The 26,316-nt window shown below is 37.9% G+C and overlaps 1 long non-coding RNA gene across 1 annotated transcript in view; it reads right to left on the bottom strand.

The window, feature by feature from the left end:
- Positions 1–1,064: 1,064 nt before the first annotated feature.
- The window catches only part of LOC311583352, a 245,729-nt gene continuing 220,477 nt past the window's right edge, over positions 1,065–26,316 (bottom strand). The window contains exon 3 of the long non-coding RNA XR_014774470.1: positions 1,065–1,158. This is a non-coding gene — a long non-coding RNA (uncharacterized lncRNA). The remainder of the gene's footprint in view (positions 1,159–26,316) is intronic.

The raw sequence follows: 26,316 nt of genomic DNA, 5'->3' as shown, positions 1-26,316 counted from the left end.
AATTCAATTTTCTATTTGGTGGCTGCTGTGTTGGAACATAATGGCAGCACTAGTATGTTGACTTTTAATTCTAAGGCTTCTCCCCCATTCCTTCTCCTCCTCCTCCTTCTTCTTCCTCTTCCTCCTTTCCCTCTTTCTTTCTTCTTCTTCTTCTTCTTCTTCTTCTTCTTCTTCTTCTTCTTCTTCTTCTTCTTTTTCTTCTTCTTCTTCTTCTTCTTCTTCTTCTTCTTCTTCTTTTTCCTCCTCCTCCTCTTCCTCCTCCTTTTTCTCTTCCTCCTCCTCATTTTCTTCTCTTTCCTCATTTGAGGAAGAAATGCTGAGATGCTGGCCATCTGGCAAAATAATTGGGGTTTTGGAAGTTCCTCACCTAGGATCTCTCCCCATGTGAGTGCCAGATGCAGGAAACACAGAGTTGTGTGAAGGGTTCTAGTTAAAAGGTTTTGTACTAAAAACTTAGTAGAGTTCATTCTCTGATCCAAAGCTGCTGTTGTGACCCACCCTAATCTCCACCTGACACCACAAAATAGCCTCACATCTTTGTTTACTGTGACATCCTATGCAACAGTTAAGATATGGAATCAGCTTGGGTGTTTGTTAGATGAATGGTTAAAGAACATGTGCCATATTATGTAATGAAGTATCACTTAACCATAAAGAATGAAAATATGCTATTATTTTGGAAAATGGGTGTAACTAGAGGTTTTCATACCAAACAGAATAAAATGGACTCAGAAAGACAAATATGTGCTTTCTATCATATGTTAGTCCTAGATTTTATAAACTGTCTGGGAAAGACATGAGACTAAAGGGAAGTTGATAGGAGGGAAAAAAAATGGGAGAACCTGAAGGCGCTGCACATGGTCAATGTATAGTATGTGACATATGGAATAAAATATCTTTATAAAACCCAACATTATTTAATGAATAAGCATCAAAAAGGAAATTTCTAAGGAATGTTTTAGTGCCTATGAGAATGGAGACAAAGGGCAAAGGACAAACCATGGACCAGGCACCAGCACCCGCATCTCTCCACCTGAGAACTCCCACTCATCCTCTGCTCCCTTACCATACTCTGCCATTCTTTTGAAGACTCTTTTCTCTGTCTTCTCTTCTAATGCCCCGATTTCTTCAGAAACTTCTGGACGTTCTTAGAAAGTTCTAGAGAAAAAAACAAATGGCCTATAACAAGAACTCATGGGAAAATGTGCTTGTAAGTAGTGTGATTAAAATGACAAGATGCTAGCTAGAAGGCAGTAGTTAAGTTTCAGAATGATGAAGCATTGTGTAACAATAGCAGCCTTTATCCTTTATACCTCTGTTAATCATAAATTATTATGGTTTGAGTCCCAGAGTAACAGTCTTGATCACACCCCCCAATGGAATTTCTAAGCAGAATTTAGGCTTCTGAAAAGTGATGATGAGAACCCTTCTTGTGCTCTCTTGTGTAAGGTGAATCCACTGAGCATGCTTAGCATTTCATACGTATGAAAATGGACCCATTAATCATTAAACTGTGCAGGATAATGAAAATGTAACTTGAAAACTTGGTTGCTGGGATAACATCATCTCTTTATGCTTTCTTTTTTAATTTTATTTTTTACATATACATTCATATTATTACACATATGCACCATAAACTACCTACAGCAAGAAAAACATGAAGTAATCAGGAATTATATAAATGTTACATTCATAGGGTTTTGGCTATTGGTATTTGGCAGCCTTGAAGAGAACATCTTTCCTATCTTCCTGCATCTAAAATTTGGAGTGTAAATCATTATCTATGGAATCTCATCATTATAAACTTAAAACATCTATCTAGACCTAAAAACATCTTAACCCCTAAACAACTAAGCCTAATTGCAAAACTAAACTATATAGTCTTCAACCCCGTCAGAGACTTGAGAAGGAATAAAATTATTCACCTGAGTATACAGGGAGTGCAGTTTAGCATCTTTTCAAATGAGAAGATGACAGGGACAGGTTGATGCCTGAATAGTCACCCAGAACTCTGTATAATGTTGGAGCATCTTCTTCATCTTTCTGGTCCAACATATCTGACAGACATATTTGTGAGGCAGGAAGTATTGAGGACTTGCTTACCCTGTCTTGGAAAAGTTTGACCATAGACTCTGCTTGCATCCAAACTTGCCCTTTTTTGGGAAGAATTCTGCCTTTGGTAGAAATGAGGACACCCTGCCCAGTCAGACATTTGGCTGTAAAGAGTAATCTACCAATTTGGAGTTGGTGAGTGATTGGAATGGGTACCAGAAAATGCCCCAGGTAAAAACATTTTTGAATAATAAAACTAGTTGTCTAGTAAAATTAAAAAAATTCTACAATTGTTTGGTAAGTTTGCTCCATATTTCTTTCACGAGCTTTCACTGATTTGTAGAGGGGGCATTCCTGTCAAGGTGGGAGAAAAGTACATTGACCTGTGACATTGATGTCTAAGGCTATTGTTATTTTGTTTTACAGACTTAATTTTTGACAGACTTTTATAACTGTGGTTGGTATTTTTTATGTTGTTGTTATTTGGTGTGTGTGTGGGGGGGGGCAGAATCAAACCCAAACCCAGACCCTTCTGTATGCTATGTACCTACTCCTTTACTGAGTTTTAGGTTGTTTATTAAAAACTGTTTATTTATTTTATGTGTATGAAAGTGTACCACATGCATTAGGCAAGAAGAAGATTTTGGAGCAACTGGACCACTCACAGGTGTCTATGGGTGGCCATATGGGCCCTGAGAACTGTAGATACTGGAAGAGCATCTATCTCTCTTAACCACTGAGCCACCTCTTCAGGCCCCCAGTTGTTGCTTTTTATTCAAGGGTAAAGGTTAAATGGTTCAGGGGTTTAGAATATTATTTTGTCCCCATTTTAAGCAGTTATTTCCACAGACTTTGTCAGAAAAAAAGTTGCATATGATAAAGAGAACCGAACATAGAAAATGTATAGGAATGTTATACTGGAAGAAATGCCATTCTTTTTAAACCTTAGAGCAGAGTCCAAAGAGCATTGTTGTAATGCCTGTCAATAGGGATATTCTCCAGTCCTTTAGGTAGTGTACAGCCATTTTTAATGGAATGCCCATGTGCTACGGAATAGTCCCAACTTGTCCTAAGCTACACGTAGGCTTTAAATCTCTCAGTTAAAGCTCTGCTTATTTTCATTAAGCCTCTTCTTTTCAACTCAAATGACGAATTTGTGTTTAGAAGTGTATAACTTTGGCTTACTGCTATTTTCCCCTCATGCAGATTTTATGCTGGGCAATGTGCACTAAAGGGCATTTGTATAATTACTTGTTTAATCTGGATGCTTGGAGCACTTTGTATGCTGCACAGCTCATCTCTCGGCTAAGGTATTAATAGTGTTTTTTTGATGAGTTGATGAGCTGGATATTGATAGCAATGGAAATAATGTGGGAATAAATTTAATACCATGTCATTGAGAACAGAAAGATGTTTTCTTTCTGTCTGCAGGAAAAGATGCCATATGCACCTACAGAGGCAGGGGTGGTCTGTGACTTCTTGGCTAAGAACACATTCCTGGTTCTTGCTTGTTGACTTAAAGCAGGTGTCGACTTGATTCTAAGTTTAATTTTCTAGCTACTTATTCTTATACGACAGGAGAGGAAAAGAATCTTTCTGTATCCTTTGTCAGTTTAAACATGGATAATGATTTCTTATAATTGGTAGTTTACAAGGAGCTCTTTGAGATAGCTTGGCTGTGTTTTTAAATGGGCCAGACCCACATATTCCAAAGAGGAGAGGATATATTTTCACACAATCTAGAATGAATATTACCTTTCAGCTATCCCAATACAGAAAGATTTCCAACAAGCTTCTTAATTTTATTGCACTGGTATTGCCAAATGATTTACCATAAATATTTGGGTAGTTATTTGTCTCAATACATTCTTGAATGTATAAGAGTATTCTTCTGTTGGCGCAATGTGGTGTGCACCGTTAATGTCAGTACTCTAGAGGCAGAGGCAGGCAGATTTCCATGAGTTTCAGGCTAGTCAGGCCTACATAGTGAAACAAAGCCTTTCTCCAAAATTGTATAATACAGTCTGTTGGTGGTGGTCTATTCGAGACGTTTCGGTAGATACATAAATTCCTGAAGTGGCCTGTAATGTAAATACTTTTTTGATAGATAAAGTATGGAGAGTTTAAATTCCTTCAGACTAATGGTTTTAAATGCAGAGAAGGAATTAAACAAACACACATACAAAAAAACCAAGGCTTTCAATTCTGATTCTGCCTGGACAGACTGTTGGTTTGCGAGATCTTAGTGATGCTCGCTAGACAAGAGTCATCCTCTTGCATGAGTTCTGGCAAGAAAAAAAAACCAATTATGTACATTGCTCTCACTGTCTTGGAATTCACTGTAGCCCAATCTGGCAGAACTCATAGAGATTCACCTGCCTCTGTTTCCTGAGTGCTGGGATTAAAGATGTAGGCTACTATGTCCAGCTTATGAGAACAGCCTGTTGATAGCATGTTGTTAATCATTCTGAGGGTGGTAATTTAGAATAGCACTACAGTTGCCCGAAGTTTCCTAGTTGACTTTATTGGCCAAAGATTGATCCCTTAGTTCTCCATATTAACACATTAAAATTAATCTCATTTCATTAGGAATATTACACATACTGATTTTCCTCTCTATGTGGGACATGATGTGAGGCATATCAATAGCCATTTAATTCTCAGGGAGATATTAGCTACCAGTTTCCTGAAGGTAGAAACCAAGTCTCTTATTCACAGCCATGTGACTTGGGTAAATAGTGTAAAAATAATAAGCATTTTTTTCTTAATAGGAAAGCTGACATCAACTGGAAGGTTGAGTTACTTACTTAATGCCAGCCTAGCAAGAGAATAGCAAATACTTCCTTGTGTTAGTTTGAAATCATGTGTGTGGCATTTTTGTAATCCTGACATTTCACAGGACAATGAGACGTTCCAGTTTAGGACTGCATCTTATCCAAATGAAGCTCTGGATAGTGTATAAATTTGAAGTGAGTGAATAAGGCCTTGACAGACAGCTCTTTACTAGCCTAGGTCCTCAGTTACCAACTGAAAGCAATGGGTTCGAATTAATTCTTGTTCAAGCTCCTCTCTCTCCCTCCGTCCCCCCCCACGCATATGTGTGTTATTTATTTTTGTATGTTTATTGAGAAAAAGTCTAACCTTGTAGCCCAGGCCAGCATGAAGCTCACTGTATAGCCAAGGCTGGTTTCTCACTTATGAAAACTTTCTTTCCCAGCCTCTGAGTAAGTGTTGGGCTCTAAATGGCATCAGGAAGGATGGTTACTCTACTTGGACAATTATATGCAGACTTTTGTGTTCCAGATTTCACAAAGGCAAAAGGCAGTCAATATTCTGATTTGAAATTATAAGTGTGGTTCAAGCATTTGGTACAGGCCAGGCCACAGGGCACTCCTTTCTTCTATCATGGCAGCTTGGTCTGTAAGAAAACAAAATCTGAAGGACAGTAAGTCATAAATTTGAACATTAACATGTGACTTTTGTCATATTCTGTTGGTCAAAATTATGTCTAGAGCCAGCCACATTAAATGTGGAAAGTCTTTATGTAAGGTTATGAATCCCAAGATTCAAGATTTCTTGGAAACGTCTCTCCTCTGAGAGACAGTCTGGCATGCAGGCATTTAAAGCATGTTTATGAACAGCAAGGAACCATGGGGTTTCTTCATGGGAGAAGAAACTACAGAGCTGCTTTTTGAGGCCACAGTGAGACCCTAGCTCATTGCTACCATGGTAGCTTTGGCTTCCAAAGAATATTGAGTAGACAAAGGTGTTGTGAACAACTGAGATATCAGAATCATATGGTCAGAACAAAACAGAGATAGGAATTTTAAAGTAGAAGATATCACACAGGAGAAATACTAGGAAGGAAAGTGAAGGAAAAATGCTTAAAGAGAAAAAAACATATCAAATAAACTTAGAAACAAACATATCTTGAAAGCCAGGAGAGTAGAGATTTGTCTAACCAAACTGGGCATGAAAAGCAGTTAAAGGATTTGGTTGTTTAAAAGTCATCAATGAGCCTGAAAAGAGGAATTCCTTTACTATTTTAGACTGTAAAAGATCATAACAGCTATTCTTAAATTTAGCTTGTAAGTGAGCTGGGCAGCTTGCCAAAGTAAAACCTCCTGATTTGGTAGGTCTGGTATGAGGAATAGGCACTGCCATGTATAATAAGTTTCTCAGAATAGTATGAGGCAAACCACACTTGGGAAATACTAGAGCATGGGAAAAATGAGACGTGAAGTCTCAAAGGTGGTTACTCACAGCCTGTTGTTAACTAGCCTCTTAACAAAGCAGAGGCCTTTGAAAGACCACTTACGGAAGACGTTTTTTAGGGGTGAGCATATTTGAGCATATTTGTAGGCAAAGGAGAGCTAGATATGGTGAAGTAGCTCAAGTGCAGATCTTGAGAACATTTATCAACCTCTGCTCACCCAAGTCTTACACGACCTCTGTTTTCTGCATGTTTTATTATTCCCGTTACTGGAGCCAAGAAGGAGCCATCTTGATGGCTTAATATGGGCCCCATTCTCATGAACAGATGACATCTGAAACCAGAGAACAATAAATTAAAAGGAAAATGCTCTTGTAGTTTAGCTTTTATTCTCTACCTCCATGGTCTGTGTTTGAGTGTATGTGTGGTGTTTACATTTAAGTGGGTTCATGAACTCCTGGGTGCACCTGCACAGGAGGCCAGATATTGATGATGGGTATCTTATACTTTAAGACAGCATCTCTCATTGACTCTGGAGTTCACCTACTGGGAAAATAGCTGACCCACAATCTTGCAGGGTCCTTCTGTCTCTACCTCCACATGCTGTGCGCCTCGCCAGTCCCAGCTCTTTACAGGAGTGCTAAGCATCCAACTCTACCCTCATACCTACACAGCAGCAATTTATCCACTCATCTCCCTAGCTAGTTTGTCCTGCTCTCTACTTTCTTTCTTAAAATGCTGATCTTTTTAATCTGTTGATCCTGTCACTTACAGCTCCTTTGCTACTCCCTGCTGGCTCTTCTTTACATTAGAACTGAGGCTGCTCTCAGGGAAAAGAGGCCAAGTAGTGGTGGGATGAGGCTGCCTGCTTCTGCCCTCCTTTTCTGTTCCATGATATCAGATTGTTCAAGAGCAAAACTATATCTGTATCCAAGTCACTTGAGATGGACAGAAAAATGTGAGAGTCACTGGGCTCTTTCACAGGCCTGCTTCAGTCAGGAGGTCTGGGAGTGGGATGGAGAAATGCTGTGTTAACAGGTTCTCTTGTTGAGTCTTGTGTTTTGGAAAGTGAAGCACTGAGAAGCTGTGCTTCACCCAGGAAAATAGCCTTACACTGTTTCCACAAACTTCGACCTGACCACAGAAACAAACTTCATGTTAGTGCAGTCACTTAGACTCTTGTGAACTTCTGTATAGGAAAAATTGAATTGTAATATCACCCTAGCTTGTATTTGAGCATGCTTAATTAATGGCCAGCAGAGAAGATTTGGGGTTCTATTCACTTTGATTTGGTCTTCTGCTAGAGACATGGTCCATGCTAGTTCTTTATAGTTTGAATGGGGATTCATAGAACTTTCTGGCTCTACCTAATATCAGCCTTGGGAAAGAAAACAGCTCCTTCTCTGAAGAGTGAGAGTGAAGAGATTAAAGCAGTAATTATGTAATAAATATATTTTTAAACTTCCTACTAGGCAAGCTACACATTTATGTGCCTCTATCCCCCTCTTTCCTAATTCTTTCTTGTTATTCTGGAACACATATCCCTAGCTAAACACTCTTTTTGCTCCATCCATACTGGAATTCCATTGTTCACCTCTTCTAAGTATCTTTGACTTGATGATCATCTCCATGTCCCAGAATATAAAATTTTTCTTACTGGCTCTTTCCCTTCAGATTGCTGCCATGATCAAGCTTCATGCTACCCACTAGAGTCCAATCTATCAAATTTACTTTTATCCCTATTGGTATCTGCTTTGGTTAAGTGGGAACCTGAGCCACATGTCCCAATTCTGAATCCCAGCATCCAATTTTGTTGATAATAAGTGAATAAGGCATGACATAATAATCTATGACTACTTCCTGCTGGCTTTGGGGTATCCTTATTGGTGGAGGCAGGGTAAAAAAGATGGACTATTTGCCAAGTCCAGGAAGAGCAGTCTCTTTTACTTGCTGTCCAGGTTGTGGGATCATCCATGGCTAGGAAAGTGCAAGCCCAGTTGAAGAAGCAGTCTGTGAAGCTAGACATCTTTTTTTGAATTGGGTATTTTTAAAAAAAGATTTATTTATTATTATGTATACAGTGCTCTGCCTGCATGTTCACCTGCAGGCCTGCAGAGGGCATCAGATCACTTTACAGATGGTTGTGAGCCACCATGTGGTTGCTGGGAAGTGAACTCTGGACCTCTGGAAGAGGAGTCAGTGCCCTTAACCTCTGAGCCATCTCTCCAGCTTCTACACATCTTTCTTAAGAAAGAGGCAAATGTGGCCCTTCCCACCTGTGACTTTGCTCCTGTCCTGCCCACATTGCATTCATCTGAGCCCTTTGTGTGATTCTGACTTCTTCTCTCACCTGGGTAGCCTGGAGTGTACTTTCTTGCCCCTAGAACTCTAGTGTCTCTTCACTTTGTTGCCTGCAATCTATACACTGACCCTGATGTCCACTTCCATGTCTGTCCTCTTATGTTGGCCCTCTCATTCACTATGGCAGAACTACTTACTTGAGGCCTTTTCACCCAGTTTAATTAGCTGTTTGTTTAACTTGCTCACGAGAGTATTAGTATCACAGTGCTAAAGAGGGGTTGGGTGAATTGTTTCTGATGATTGCTTTCCAGAACCTCATAGCCTAAAATAATGATGGCTATCCTATGAATCAGGCAGAAATAATCTGCATTTGCTGTATAAATGAATGAACACACACAAACACAAACACACACACACACACACACACACACACACACACACACACACACTCCTCTTCATGCATTTGCATGCATAAAAGGTATCTGTGGCTCTAGAGACACTGTAGGAAATTGAATTGACTAGTGATATTTTAATTAGAAAACAAGGGTCACAAAAGCCTGAGATATAGGCCAGTGAACATTCATAAAAATGAGTGATACAAACAACAGGTATATTTTTAAAAACAAGAACACATTTATCTGAGCTGAGCTGCTCACATGGAAAAATAATTTTTGTAAACTAATCTGGCTGGAGATGTCTCAAGGTAGAACATGCAGATATTTCAAAACCACTTTCTGTAACTATGGTGGTGTCAGTGCTCTGATGGTGAGCACATCTGCTCATGCATCCAGAGGATTTTTCTTTCTTTACTTAGTTCATTGTCTTTCACCAAGAGTAGCAGGTGTAAGCCATTTTCTTGGTCATTAGGCTTTTAATATGATTGTTTCTCTGTAGTTCTGAACTACAAAAATTCAATGAGAGCATCCTCAAAAGGAAAGTCTGAAAGTCTTCTTCCAAAGAAACTGGCAGCGTTGCATGGCAGTGCCTGTTAGAATCAGTGGAGGGAAGCTTGTGAATGTGAAAATGAGTTTTCTCAATTGACCAGACCTGGAGTACCCAGAAATTAAAAGGAGAGAATGCAAGGACCCAAGAAGTCACAGCTACAGTCTCTTTTCTCAGAGTTTCAGCTCAGGCATGCTATGCATGTATGTGTGTGCATGTGTGTGCATATGTGCTCGTGTGTGTGTGTGTGTGTGTGTGTGTGTGTGTGTGTGTTTGTGTGTGTGTTGAAGGAACTGGATCTGATAATATTATATAAAGTTCACTTAAATCTTGACAAATCTGAAATTAGTCTTAATTTTCTCAGTGAATATTGTTTGTAGCTTAAAGGTCTATGTAAAACTACTGACACACACTGAAATCATATTTGTTGTAAGGTGATAGGTGACATCAAAATAGAATACTGATTAAGAGTGGGTAAAATGCTATTCCAATCCTCTTTAGGCTATCTCACTTATTGGCAATGATGTTTATACTTGGGCTATTAGAGCTATGTGTAAAGCCATAGAGCTGGGGGAATAAAACAGCTTCCATATCATTCAGATTATTTTCTTGTTCTATTTTCTTCGCACTTTCCTCCCTTGTTCTCTCTATTCCTTGTTTTCTCTTCCCTCTTTCCTTCTCTGTCCCTCCTTTCCCTTTCTTTTGCTTCCCTCCCTCCTTTCTCCCTCCCTCCTTCCATTATTATAGAGACCTCACACTGTTGGATACTGTGTTCATTGACAGAAACATACCATGGGAGAAGGCAGAAATCATCTCGCCCTCATGGAGCTTATATCTTTGTCTCATAATACGCAGTTAATGACTATGGAGTGAGTTCGTGTGGACAGAGAGAGCATGCAGGAAGAACATGTGTGATGCTCTGTACGATGGCAAAAAAAATGATGTGAGAGCTGAGGCGAGACTGTGAAAGGCAAGGCTTGAAGTTGAGCAGAGGCCAGAGGAGAGATGGGGAAGATAGACAGGCAATGACACAAGGGAAGCGATGGTGTGGGGCAGATGATATAGGACTTTGTGTTTTTAGCATTTGTTTGAACTTCAGTGGAAAACCATCAGATGGCTCTATAAGATACACGACAGTTTAATTTGAGCCCTGAATCTGGTTTAGACTACCGGGACACAACACTGGAGGATAGAGGTCAGGTCAGAAAGCTGTAATCCTGCCAAGAGACCGCACGTAGGGTGAGAGGTGGATGCTAGGAGGCATGACTGCATTCTAGTTGTGATTTGAAGACAAAGATAGGAATTAGCTCATGGCTTAGGTTCAAGCTATGTGGTAAGTAAAGGAGTCAAAGATTTATCCTAGGTTCAGCAGCTGCCTTATTTGTTTCTTTGTTTTCCAGGATAATTAGAGAATCCTGGTATCATTTTGCTGGGATGCAAAAGAGAGCAAAGCTGGTAGAATCTGTTTAACTTTTGTGGTTTTAAGCTTGAGGTGCCCAGTAGACACTCAGCTTGAGACTCGTAGTTCTAAAGGTCAGAGAAATACAGGACAGTAGAGATAAATATGTGGTAGCTGCTGTTAAGAGCTAAGCCGTTGCAACAGACTGGGCAGAAGGTGGAGAAGACAGAAATCCAAGAACTGAGCCTGGCTCCAGCAGTTAGAAAAGGGAAAGATGGCAATAACATTGCTTTCTTGGTAGTGGGAACTGAGAAAGTATTTCTAGTGAGACCATGACAGCTAAGGACCAAGATGTCCTTTCCACACCTCTTCTCTATCTCCTTCCACACTTTTACTCTTTTGTTTCTTAGTAGACAAGATATTACTATATAGCCTAGGCTGGTCTGGAGTTTTCTGTGGAGCTCAGGCGGGCCTCCATTTTACGGTCCTCTGATGTTTTCTCCCAAGTGCTGGGACTACAGTTGTGTATTGCCACTCCTTATTGAGAAGATGACTTTAATGAACATAATTGGTGTTTAAATGCTTCTAAGGCAAAGTTAGATTAAGACTGAAATCGGGATTCTGTTATCTTAAGTAATGGTGAGCATCATCGGGCAGCTCCATGAACAGGTTTCTATGGGGTGGTGAGGCTGAAAGCTTGACTGAAATAGGGTTAAAGGAGATGGCAGTCAGTGCATATACATAGGATCCTGCAGAGTCATTTTCCATAGATCAGTAATAGAGAGATGTGTTAGACATGGCTCCATGAAGGATCAAAAGAGTCTTTGTTTTTAACTGAGCAGCAATATTGCAGCAGGTTTGAATGATGATAGGAATGATCCAATAAAATGGGGGAAAGAATCATGATGTGACAGAAGGGACAGTTGCAGAAAAAAATGGGGGAAACCAGATGAAAAGGGTTTGAGAGGCAATGGATCATTTGATCTTTGATATAAGCAGTAGCATCATTTTTATCTTGCATCTATAGAAAGGATGATGACCTTAGACACCTGGTAATGGCAAAAGGTCAGGAAGCCAATGCAAAAGCTCTTTGTCAACAGAAAGTTCTTATGAGCATGGAAGCTTGCGTTTGTTTGACCGAGTCATTTGTACTGAATGAAATGGTCAGGTCACCCATGTGTGACAGATGCATTGCATATGAAGCTCAGATATTTCTGAGGGAAGGCAGCAGGAGTCTGCATTCTCATGCATTTGTTTAAAGATGCATTTTTTTTCTTGGAGTGCATATATAGAGGGCACATGTGGATGTCGGATACCTTCCTAAGTCACCCTCCACCTTGCTTATGTATTTATTTGTGTAGAGACAGAGTCTGTTAATGAACCTTAATGGTTTGGCTAGATTGGCTGGCCAATGAACGCCCGGTATCATCCTGTCTCCGTCTCACAAACAGCACAATTCCAGGTGAATGCAACCACTCTTGATTTCCTTACCGAGTGCTAAAGATGTAAGCTCTGGTCTTTAGACTCGTACGGCAACCATGTCACTAACTAAGCATCTCCCCTGCCCATCAAAGATTTGTAATTAACGTGATGTGTAAAATTAAACCAGTGCCAAATACTGAAGCACATGTTTTGTTAGGTATGGGATCATTATTGTGCGAAAAATGATGGAAATGTTGCCATCTTTAAGGATCTTACAAAGGAAGACAGTGGGTAGGAAGATGAATAAATATTAAGATATTTTCTGATGCCACGTGCTATGAAGAGAAGAAAGGAAACACAGGGAGATCTGGCAGAAATCCTGAGCCCATTCTTTTCAGATAGGAGTTTGTTAGGTATGTGGCCTGGTTCCACAGAAACATGGACTATGGTGTAGTTCTGTCACCCTCACAGTTGTGTGAGGCAGGAGGAGGAAGACAGAGGGCAGTCCTATTTCTCAGCTGAAGAAATGTGGACCAGGGATTTGGTGCACTACCTTGTGAAAGAAAGATTCAAAATGCAGGTTTATTCATATATTTTGTTTTTGCTTTCTATATACCAGTAAAATGTGTATGTGATAAATTGATCGTGCTTAGTATTCTTTTCAAAAATTGCTCCATACACTCGAAGCAAAGCTCTGATGATAAATATGCAGAAATGAATGCCCCAGTTTTCAATAGGACTTAGGAAGATTAGATTTGTACGTTTAAAAATATAAATATAGGCGTTATTAGCTTACAGCTCTATAAACCATTGGAGGAGAATGTAAAAATGTACTTGATCACCATTACTGACAACACTTTACCATGTGAGAAATGGGTTTTTAATGTCAAATTTGAAATCACTACTATCACTCCGTATTTTGCATCTTAAACGTGAGTATTTAATGAAGAAAATCAATTTGTAAAATGACTTAAAAAATGATACAAAGAGATTTTCCCAAATTGAGAAAAATATTTTATACTAATGCTCTGTAAAATTTTCTTTTAGAAACATGAGACTATTTGGGGAATATACATGTGCTTTTTGAGGTTGCTGGCTAAGGAACCTTAAAGCCAGGGATTCCTTGTTAACTAAATGCTAAAGCGTTGGATAAAAAAATATGATTACTAACACTCTCTTTCTACTTGTACTTAAACTAGACAACACTGGACCTCAAAGGCCGTCTTATCTTTTAAGCTTCTAAAAAATTTGAGTCACTGCTCTTTTGTGCTCTAATTAGATACAATAGATTTTTTGAAGTTTATTTTCCAGACTTTCTCAGGGTGGTAAAAATGAAAGAAAATGTTAACATGCAAAATGTAATGTTTCTAATACGGAGATTCAAGATTGTATAATAGCCCTGACTGCCTTGCTCATGCCAGTTTTGCAGATATAAGCTCCGGCTTTCTAAGTGCTTTGACAGATGTTAAAATGTAGTGTTTATGATGAAGATGGAGAGAAACGAAGTAATTGCATGAACACAATGTAACTGAGAGTCAAGCACTAAATGGCTTAATATAGTGACTTTTATTTCATGGTCTTTTCACTTTGGATAATCTTTTGCATAAACGTTGGGGAAGTCAGATATCACAAGGAGTGTCTAAAATCTCTGTCTGAAAGTCTTTGTTCTTAACTGTCAGACAATATAAAAAATCAGCTGTGGTATTTTCAGCACTATCCAATTTCAAATGGCCTTTTATTCGGTTCTTTTATGACCAGTTGCTTGACAGCATATAGATACAGTTACTCCGAGAGACTGTTTCTGTACTGTGGGTTTTGGTATTTTTGTGGAATGTTCCGTTATGTGTAACCCCCAGTTAATGATCTGAATTGGCTGTACTGTTTTGTACTCTTACAGATTTTAGAGTTTATTTTTATTTTTTTTTATGACTGAAACACTTTCTCCCAAACACTCTTCTGGAAACATACTTTATAACCAGTGTTAGATGTAAGTAAATGTATAATAATAATTGGGTGTTTTTTTTAAAATAAAGATTTGGCATTTGTTAGATACCAGACCTGTCACATATGAACTTAAAAATATGATTGTATATTGGGTTGAAATCAGAGGGTGAATTTTTGTTGTTATAAATAACCTAAAAGTTTCAAAAACAGTCATTCTAGAATAGATCATTTAATGTAAAACATATACTTTCTAAGCACACATTAGTTTTATCAGACACTACAACTTTTAATTGTCTCTCCTGGCTCTTATACTCATTTGGTTAATTGAAGCAATGTTGGAGACACACAGATACAACCACATTTCATCTGCTTATTTACAGTTACACATTTATATAGAAAATTATCTATGTGTATAGGAAAAAGCATATTTTTGTAGCATAAAATATTGTATGCCTCATATTTTGAGTACACTGGTTTAAGATATCCACGAGACAAAGTTTTGTTTTATTTGGCTTATTATATAGTATCACTGTGGGAGGGAGTAGATTAGTGATGCAACTGATTAGGAATAAGAGAAAAGTGTAGGATTAAACACAACCCAAACTTTACATTAGTGATCAAATTTAGAATGAGCAAATATGTTAGAGCCGAATATCTAGGCTGGTAACTGGGTAGAAGACGTGACATTGTAGAAGGTTCCAGATGAAAACAGTTGTATGTTTGAAATAAAAACAGTGGGTATGACGGTCCTATGCAATTGTAAGGGATTATTTTCTTCCTTGGAAGAAAAACAGCACCCTGAGTCCAGATTTGTACAAAGAAAAACTAGTTCAGGGCTCAGACCTAGAGCTGATACATTTCAAGAAGGAAGGGCCGGCTGCCCTCGTGAGCGGTGACAGATCTCTGTGAAATATAATCCTGATTAAAAATGCATGTGTGAAACCTCTTCGAAAAAAAGGCCTGTGTCCACCAGCATTTTCTCAAGCGCCTGCATGTGAGCGGGAAGACTAATGCGGCCAGTCTGGTACCGTTCACCCCATCATTTGCTGGTTGTCTCACTTGTCTGAAATGATCTCTTTCTATCGTTATGAGTTAGAGCTGTGTAGTTTTGTTCAAGCCATAGATAACAAATGAATATTTAAAACTCAGACACGATGTGCACATGTGTGACCATGTGCATTTGCATGTGAGTACACACACAATTGCACACCCAATGTTTTGATAAATGTGTCAGGACCAATCCTAAGCATTAAATGACAGAAATGTGGGGTTTGGATAGACATGAATGTAAATAATATTTAGACCTTTTGTGCTGCTAAATCATATGAGGTTAAAAAAAAAAAGAGGCATGTGTACAACCACTCCATGAAGATTAGCAGCTCGGTTGCTGGAAGTCTATCTGCTCACAGTGCCAAAGCTGGAATCCGCTATTGAACTAGCACAGACAGTATATATAAACCAATTCCCTTCATTTGAGTCCAGGTTTGAGGAGACTCAGGTCTGAGGCTTCCGAAATAGAAAGGAGATAAATCTGACCTGTTAAAGACAAGCAAGCCAACGAACAAACAAAAACCCCGACTACTATGCATCACTGTTGTCATGTGTTCTGATTACTACAAGCATCTGGGAGTGCCATCCTCCAATAAGGCCCTGAATGCCTAATCACGACCACGATCTTTGTTGGGACCTAAAAGATGGTTGCTTTCAATACTCACAATCTCTCTTTAAAACTTAAGGAAGTAAAGAGTTGAGAAAGAGATTACTATAATTAGACAGTGGAGTGACAGTATTATTATTTGTCTGAATTTACACACATCTCTCTAAATAGTTGTGTAGCTTTCCACATACTCACACAAATGCTAGTAAAAATATATTTAAGAAACAAATATGTAGGAAATGGTTATCTGAGCCCCTTCTAAGAATTTTATGCTTTAAAATCATTTTATCTTGTTAGGTTCTCTTAAATACTGGTTTTAAATTTATATATAAACAGATTAACACTTCCTTTACTAAATTTCTTTCCCCATTCCTCCCAGCCTTCACCTTCCTGGTCGTGACCATTATATTTAACGGCTATCTTAAAATACTTTATTTTAATTGCTATAATTTAGAAAAACTATGACAACCATTTGTTTTCTGAAGAATTCCTTACTAAAAACACATGAATGTTATTGTCGCCGTATAAAAAATGTGACTTTCTGGATGGGCACATTGTGAATGTGCGTCATCCTTCTGCTTCTGCGTGCTCCTGTTTTTCCTTTTCTTCCTTCATGCCTCAGTCTAGTGCTCTGCTCATCTCTGTACACCTATCTCCTTTTCTTCCCAGGAAGGAATGACAACTAATTCAAAGTGCAGCACATGCGACATGTTAGAACATGGTTGTTTTCCTTAATTGTGACAGTATTCTGGCCTTTAACAATTATGATCTTATAAGGAAAAGTAAGAGGAATGCATTTCAAGGTCTTGCAACTATTATGAAAAAAAATATTGTCAGTTTTCAGTTGGCTTTTTTCTTTTTGGCTTTTCCAGTGAAAATGCACTGAACACTGGCGATACAACCTTGGTTTGAATTGGGATGCTAAGAGGAGGAGAACCGAGGGCATAAGTAATATTGCCTGCTCTAATCTAAATCTGAGATTTGAACCTATTTCCTTTACATTTTGTGACTTTCCCTAATATTTGCCTGCATTAAAACAACACCTATTCTTTCTCGTCGTATAATTAGTCCTATGCAATGATTTCTTTAAAATGCATGCCTAAAGTGAAATATTTATTATTTATTATGTTTTTTCCGACCGGCATGATTGTTCCTGAGGACGAATGTATATGTAGTTTAATCACAATCTATTGAACATGAAAGAGTAGATGGGATTTTAGAACCAAGTACGATGCAGATACAAGCCAATGAATAACAATTACCATCACTGAGATCAACACCAACAGCAGAAGGGCTTTTACAGCCTGTAAGATCTTAAATATTTTCCTTAATCTCCTTGTGCCTTTTAAGAGGGGAAATGATATTATTATTATTATTATTATTATTATTATTATTATTATTATTATTATTACTATTACATTGTCAATAGCCTTTCTTCTGATTTCTTGACAGTTCTACTTAACAAGAATGTCTGCCCTTTGTGTTTTGACATTACACACAGCTTTCTTCTGTATTATCTCTGTGGAACATAGGCACACACACAGCAAAGTTTGCCAAAAGAAAGCTGATGATGACTTTTCTGTAAACAACAGCAAAACATGATAATCAATGTATGAGGCTGACTCCACACAAGAAAAGCATGCATGTTTTCATTGTTGACATCTTATTAACGTTTGCTTGGATATGAGTAGACAGAAGTCTAATACAGGTTCACCATTCTGTATATTTTACTTTGTTTGCAATTAATTCTCCTGCTATATTACATCTCCATTAATATATGTTTTCATACAAATTCTAAAGAGAGCACTGCTTCTAATTTATTTCCCATTTGCAGTTAATTTAAGCAGGGCTTTAATTCCAGTGATCTCCTTTCTTAGTAACAAATACACACAGCGAGTGTTCTGAGATTTATTCATGAACCAGAATTGAGAAATAGAGTTTATTACTCCCTTTCATTTAAAATTAATTACCAATTCTTAACTTAAAAATTCACAATGAGAATTAGTGGTCTCAGATTGCTATTTAGTTCATTCTTGTTTTAAAACTTTAAGTTACTGATATCAATATCAATATTTTGAGGAATCTTTCTGGAATAAAATTTATCTCTAATTTTTATAGTCTAATATCACTCTATTTGTGTAAATGTGAAAATTCAAATATATTTTTGATGTAGGAAAATTGAAAAATTATATATTATATTTTGATAAAATATTTTATTACCTTATGACCATTATAATATTTATATACTTTACAATACAGTAGCTCTTAATTATAGTTTCAAAATCAAAATTTAGGTTAAAAAACATTGACTAGATTCTCTGGCAAGAATTGTTATAAAATACTACTGAATATCAGATACTTGAAATCACAATTTGCCTACCCTTGAAAAAAGATTACCTATAGGGCTATCAGAGCAGTATGTTCAGGAAACGGGAAGTCATGGGTTCAAGACAAGTCTAGATCAATAAAAATAACAAACTTCGCAATCATAAAACAGAAAGCAATGGCAAGATTAAAAGAGGCAAGGGAATAGAAAAAGCTCTAGGAGCTGGAAAAGGTTTTGTTTCAGTGCTTGAAATCACATAAGAGCTTCATTTTAAGTACAATTTAAAGTAAAACCCATTGATTATACAATTCAGCTATCTCTGTTATTGGAGACTCCTTTAGCTTTAGTACCTAGTCAGAGAATATATACCCCTTCCCAGCCACGGCTTTGATATAGTTGTGAAACTATATGTTTCTGAAAAAGAGTTTGTGATTTCCTTTTCAAGGTCCCATCCAGGGGTATTTTGCTTATTATACCATGCAGCAGCATGTGTGCCTCCAGCAAGCAGCATGCAAAACCCTGACGAAACCATTCCCGTAGGGATGCAAATTCTGAGCCTTGCTTCTGACCAGCCTCGCTGCTGTACCTTCCATGCAAAGCAGCAGTGGAGCCTTGGAAGGTGTCTAGTGGCTGTTGTTCCAACAACAAACTTGGAGCAATATGTTTCTTAACACCGCCACACAGGTATAGCAAACGGTAACACCAGCACTGGCCTTGAGCCCTCAGTTAAATCATCAGTTTGTTAACTGCTGTTTGCAAGGTAAACCCTCCCCCTGGAATGAACTTCTTTAAAGCAAAATGAAATAAAATAAAGGTAAGTAAAAGTAAATAGATTTTCCTATTGAAAGTTATTACTTCAGGAATGAAGAAGATGGATATTGATCGGCGCCTTGCTTTGCCATTACTGTCAGGCCCACGTAGGTGGCTAAGACACTTTATTCTAAGCAAACAGCCATTTTCTCTTCTGACATGGGATTCCAGTGAGAATTGAAAAAAGTAAAAGGTTTGTAAAAACATTTTTCTGTCCTTCTTACAGGGACAATTTATGTTGAAGTAATATTTTCTGAGATACTCACACCTGTTATTGATTTATTTCTTCTTTCTCGTGAACAATCTCCCGCTTTCTAATGCAGTCACCCTTGTATACTGCTCCTAGGCAGTCATTTAGAAATAATTTTCATTGCAACAATGCCCCAAGGGGATCCAAATATTGAAAGCATATGAAGAAAATAGTAAGCACGTGTATACTGCTGCATGCTTTCCTTGGAACCTAGTGATAGTTACATTTGCTTTGAGCACTAATAAGGCACCTCAGGATGAGCTATTGTCATAACACTGGGGATGGAATTCTAAACACAGGAAGCCCACAGTGTTCGTGGTCACATAACCCTCCAGAATGACCTTGGAAAACCATGGGCTGGAAAACAGGAGAGTATGCATGATGCAAAATTTGATAGCACAGGTTTATTATTATCAAGGAAAGTGTTATCAGTGCTTATAAGAAAGGGCAGCTTTTCTTTAAGTCCGTGAACACCTTTGAGATGTGCACTATGCATTTGGTCACCAGTACATGTATGAACATCTGCGCTCTTGTGTGTCCACCTATGCAGCGTACAGTTATTTCCTTCTTTAAAAAAAGTCAGTACATCTCTGATTTCTCTGTAGTTCATTCACTGTTTATGAGTAAGGACTAATGTTTGACTTTCCCTCGCCTTCTTGACTTCAAATAATTACTTTAAAATATTTTTTTCTGGTTTACTTTTTAATCACATTCTCTGACATTTTGGAGAATAATATTTGACAGCTACGAACATCTGCAAAAGTTATTGTTATCATAACTTGAGCTCAATGGAACTGATGGTCTGAAGATTATATTTCATTGCACTGCAGAGAAGAGACACACTAAACATAAAGATTTGCTTGATTGTTTTTCAGTAGAGAAAAATTGCTTAGTTTGCCTTTAACAAAGGCACCCCCTTATTTTAAAATAATAATGAAAAAAGACTCCTGAAGATGGAGAACACATTTGCATTTTACACAAGGGGTAGCTTTAAGGGTTAGTCATTTTTCAAATTTTGGAATTTTGTGTATTATTGCTAATATCTTTTTTCATATATGTATATTTTTTCTTAAATGCTTAAATAAAAATCATTAGGTACATTGTTAAAAGCAGGCTTCATACATCCTAGGTTTGTAAATAATTTCTGATCAAAGTATCTCGTTTTAGTACCCTGATTTCTTATTCAGAGTGCACCCTGAGAGACTAGCACAATGCACTATCCTTGAGAAAAGCAATGCAGAGAGAAAATGCAGTTCGTCATTTATGTGCACATAACAATAGAAATCGCAAAGATTAAGGGAAATCATTTTGGGGAGCCCCACAATTTTACAACCAAAAGCACTTAAATAATTACCTTTTTAAACAACTTTTATTGACTATGCAGAAGGATAAAAGGTAATCTTACTTGTTTTAAATGACATAAAGCAACCAAATGCCATTAGCAGAGTGTTACATTTCTTATTTCACTAAGATTGTTGAAGCTTACCAGAAAGAGATAAAAAATGTATAAATTCAGGAACACTGGCTAGTAATATCCCAAACCATTGTCAGTGGACTCCTACTTTCTCCTGCCAAAATATGTGGAAGCATGCATGGATTGTACTAGATTAGTGCGAGGGGTTTGTTTCCGTGGCATTAGCCAGGTATCTTAGCAACAAGAGCATACCAGATTCTAGCAGTGCTCTGTGGTGGTGCATGTAATATCCTGGACATAATCTGTCTTTTAATTTTCTTTGGATTGTAGTGATATTACAGATACATGTGTTCAGTTATAGATCTTTATTTAATAAGAAGAATGCCTTAACTGAAGATTTGTACTATGCCAGGAATGGGCAACTCACAATAATGTTGCTGGCGTTTTAGCCCAGGTACTGCCTTGTCTCACATTGCAGATTGACAGGAAAACTTACTCCCTTCATTAAGATGTGCCTCATAGTTCATATCTTTATGCTGTGGAGATGGGGATGCTGCTGGAATTCATAATACCAAGAACGTTATTTAATGTCAGATAGAATGCAAATTGCTCGTACAATTGAAATGTCATCTAAAACATGCCACCGTATGCAACACCACTTTATTATAAGTCACTGAGAGCAATATCTTAAATTTGGAATTGCACTAATCCTTCATCTGCTTTGTTTACCTTTCATCTATAATAGAGATGTCGAATTTCCTCCAAACTGGATTTGCATGTTTTAACTGTTTGCTCACACAGCTGAAGATGTGAGGGAGGACCATATAGAGGTACTGCCTTTGATTTTCTTGTCTTTTTGTTGTTTGTTTAATGCAAATTAACAGCAAAAGATAGCTTCCAAATATGAGACAAAATGCCATGTCAACCCTTTTGGGGAAATAAGCTAAAGCTTATGGAAGAACATTTGATTATTTAAAGGGCAAACTATAATATAAATATGATGTCGGTTTATTGGTAATTGATTTTCTTGGCAATTTGGTTTCATGGGATATTTTCTCAAATTTAATTGAAACAATAAGGATTTCATAAGATTCATTCTGATCACAGTAAAACTACATAAAGTTTTTTTTTTAACACTTTTGTCCTGCTTACCTGGAGAAACTGTCTAGAACAATTGCTCTCCAAACCAAAGCTATCCTGACATTCCAAAAAAAATCTCTTTTTGTATACAAGGGTTCTTAATATTCGCTTTTATATATTCATATATGATGATGGCTTGCCCCTTATAGATGAGGTGTCAGTACTGAGGATGGCCCAAGATACCTTCTTAATCTACACACTATAGGGAATTCCATAAAGAATTCATTACAGAGAGAGGAGTTGTGCAAAGAAAGATGGGAGTAAAGAAGAGACCTTGAACCTGTCCTCCTTGTTTCTGTTCCTTTCACTCAGTGTCCCCACTCCCAGGGACCAGCCTCTGAACATCACCTGAGCTCTCAGGTGGCTTTGGATGGGCCACGGGAGATGCTGTTGTGCTTTGCTTGCATTTAGGACACTCCAAACCTCCATATTAACTAGTAGAGTTACACATTGCACCTCAAGAGTTCATTTCTTGATGAACATATTGATGTGGGGTTTTTTGTTTTGTTTTGTTTTGTTTTTGTTTTTTGAGATAGAGTTTAGTTATGTAGCCCTAACACTTCTAGATCTCTCTATGTAGACTAGCTAGCCTCAAACTCCTCGATCTCCCTAACGCTGTCTCCTGAGATCTGGGATTAAAGGTGTTCAACATCTCCCTGCCCAAATGATGCAGAATTTCTACTAGAACACAAGGATCCCCAAAATTCAATTGTTTTTGGTGAGTTACAAATCTTTCTATTATTCAATATAATTTTAATTTGTGTTTGTGAAGAAATGCATGAATCTTAAAGAAATGACCTAATCTAGTCACCTTAATTCTTGAACATTCATTATAGTTTTTTAAAAGGTTTATAGAACTCCCTAGAAGAGTTTCTTGTATAGATGGTTGGAGGCCACCTTATGGTTGCTGGGAATTGAACTCAGGACCTCTGGAAGAGCAGACAATGCTCTTTTCCACTGAGTCATCTCTCTAGCCCTAGAACAGTTTCTTAAAGGGATGTTTAAAAATGTCATGTCTTAGAATCACTTACTGTATTTATGGCAATTTAAATTTTTTCTCCTTTTGCCCAGATTTATTGGGCAATCTATTCTTCATTCTTTTCCTTCTGGTGAGGAGTTTAGAAACTTCAAATTTGAAGTAGTGAAGAGAAGCTAATACATGGCTTAATTTTCATAATAAGGGTTAATTCAATAAACCCATATTATATATTATATTCACAAAGTAACCCTTCATTTGTCATATTTATGTATATGTGCATGTTATGTTTTTTTTATAAAATAATTTTTGAAACATTGAGCTTAGGAATATTTTGTTAAATCAAGTCAAAATAATATAGTCTGTCATGAGGAGCCATTTTACCTAGGTCTTTCCACTGTGTATTGAATGGAAGTTTCAAAATACCTTTTAAAATTATCTATTTATTATTTTTATTTATGCATATGTGCGCCACATGTATGCAGTTGCCTATAGAGGCCAGAGGGTATTGGTTTTCCTGGAGCTGGAGTTACACATGCAACTAAAACATCTGCCAGGAAACAAACCTAGGTCTTATGCAAGAATAGTATGTACCCTTAACCTTTGAGCCATCCCATCATTTCTCTAAATATCTATTATTTATCTATCTATCTATCTATCTATCTATCTATCTATCTATCTATCCATCTATCTATCTACCTATCATCTATCTACTTATTCACTTTGCACTATGACTGTTGGTCCCTCCCTCATCTTCTCCTGGTCTCAGTCTCCTGCCCTCTTCCCCTTTCCCCCCTCCCTTTCTTCTCAGAAAAGGGAAGCCCCTTCCATAAGAACCCACCACAGCATTTATAATCACATGACAGCGGCTGGGGAAATTGCTCAGTGGTTAAGAGTTCTTACTGTCCTTACAGAGAGCCGAGGTTCCATTCTAAGCATGCACACCAGGCATCTCACTACTGTGTGTAACTCTAGTTTCGGGGGAACCAGCATCCTCTTCTCATCTCCAGGGGCAACAGCCTTACCTGCTATGTGTGTGCAAAGATGCAGCAGCAGCCTCCCTTGGGCACAGGACATGTGTTCTGACTCCTAGTCATCTCTGTGTACATGTCACTGGAAAGTAAGCGTATTTTTAAAAAATAGGCCATGCATGAGTTGTAAAAATACACTTTGTTTGAGATGGCAAACCTGATTGGCCATTGCCCAGGAAAAGGTCACACCCTGCTTTTTGCCTAGTTAAACGAGAAGCCATGGAAGTAAAGAAAGATGCTTAGTTTGATCAATAAAACTGGCTGATCGGAAAAGAAAAAAAAATAGATTTAATAAAATTGGCTGATGATTGGAAAAGAAAAAAATAGATTAGATTTTTTAAAATATTTTTCGTTCTGAGCCTAGCCTTTAATGGCTAAGCTATGTCTCCAGCCCAAAATAGAATTTTTTATGGGAGAAAAATTAAGCCCCCATGCCTCCCTTGAGGAAGAAGAATCTGCAGACATTATTTAAATTGCCGACTTACACAATACAGAATATGGATCTTTATGCTTTATGCCTCATAGTGACTTGAGCTTATGATTTTGGAAATAATGCAGCCTTATCCTTTCATTGTTTCTTTCTATTTGATGTCTCTTCTAGACAGAGCTTAAACCAGAGATGAAATACCACGAGAGTCCATTGACAATACAACTTGAGATAGAGATTCCTAGCATCCTAAGGCTGAGTCCATGGAAAGTGGTAGCAGCTTAATTTAAAACCATATTTTATTTTTGCTATTATAGTTACACAATTTCTTCCTTTCACTTTCTCCAAACTTTACTATATACGTTCTTTCTTTTCTCTCTTTCAAGTTTGTCGCCCCTCCTTTCCCATTAATTGTTGTTGTTGTTGTTGTTATTGTTGTGTGTGTGTGTGTGTTTGTTTTTTACTAAATACAACTTGCTTACTTGGTATGTTTCTTGTCTGTAAGTTTTCAAGGCTGACCATTTGGTATTGGATAATCAATTGTGCATTTTCTCCAGGAAGGCTATTTTTTCCCACTCTCAATATTCCTTAGTTGCCTGTACTTCTTGTCCAGAGTGAAGCCTCCGGAACTGCCCCTCCCCCAAACCACATTAGCATGCTTATTGCTGGTGTCCTTGTTCAGCTCATGTTTATGAAGAGTTGTTGGTGCGACTTTATGGGTGTAACTACTGACCCTTCTAGGAGACACTATCTCATAGCAAACTCCCTGTTCTCGCTCTTACAGGTGACTACAGCTTCCACAGAGATCCCTGAACCTTAGATGCACAACTTGTCTTGTGGATCTATCAGTTGGGACTGCATTTCACAACTCTTCAGAGTGTAACTTTTTTTGTAATAGTCTATGCTGCAAAGAGGACTTTTTAAAAGGAATTCCAAGAAAAATGGGGAGGGGGATGACAACAACATTTATCTGTGGGTATTGGGACAAATATTTAGAATGCAGTTAAGGACGGTGCTTGTTTAGTCATGTGGTGGTCTTGAGTTCTTCTTCAAGGTCCATGGCTGCACTGGCCCAATTTTAAGATCAGATGAGCCAAGGTGGAGAGATTGGAGAATATGAGAAGTGAAGAAAACATTCAAACATTATGCTTATTCTCCATCCAGTCGTAAGTAAGGACAGAATTAAAAGGGAACAAATATCTCATGTTTTCTCTCGTATATGGACTCTAGATGTAAAGACAGAAGAAAAAAGACAAGTAAAAAGAGAGAAACTGGGCAGGAGAGGAGAGCAGTTGTAGGACAAAGACAACAATATAGGGTGTGGGGAGTAAAAAATTCAACGTACATTGTCTACACATATGAAAATGCCACAAGAAAGCCCATTCTTTTATATAATTACCATATGCTAATACAACCGGAAGGTTAGGCTTATCTGTGTGTATCTGGCTCCACACTACTGTGTTTTTCTATTAAAAGATGGACTATACCATTCTACTTTCTTACAGAAATTGATTGGTGCTGTGGACACTATTGCCTGTGGATAGAGTCAGGCAAGGAGGGCTGTCTTCCTGTGGCAGTGACATTTTGTTGTTGTTGTTCCTCTCCAATAAAGAATAGGAAAACAAATCTGATGTAATAGATAAGGAGTCAGCAAGCAAGCACCACCTGATGGAAAATGTTCTATGAGTTTGGATAATGTTACTTTAATATTTCTTACCTACTGTGAACACTGTTTTCACAAGGTAGCAGGCCTGAGCATGGAGATCTGTGACACAGCATGCCAAAAGGCATGCACATCATTTCAGAGGTACTCAGTGCTGGCTGGAGAGGGCTTCCGTTATGCATGCTTCATATTCTGCAGACTAATTGGTCCTTTATAGCTTACAATTCTTTTCATGTGTAATGGGAGAAGGAAATAAGTATAATATCAGCTACGATCATGCATTTGAATATTCACTGTAATACTCAGTTGCAGGACAACTGAGAAGATCATAGTCACTGATGGAGAGTGG

Source organism: Acomys minous (genome assembly GCF_964271855.1).
Source record: "Acomys minous genome assembly, chromosome: 14".
Taxonomy (NCBI): domain Eukaryota; kingdom Metazoa; phylum Chordata; class Mammalia; order Rodentia; family Muridae; genus Acomys; species Acomys minous.
Note: the sequence above shows the minus strand (reverse complement) of the source record. Positions and strands in the feature narration are given on the sequence as shown.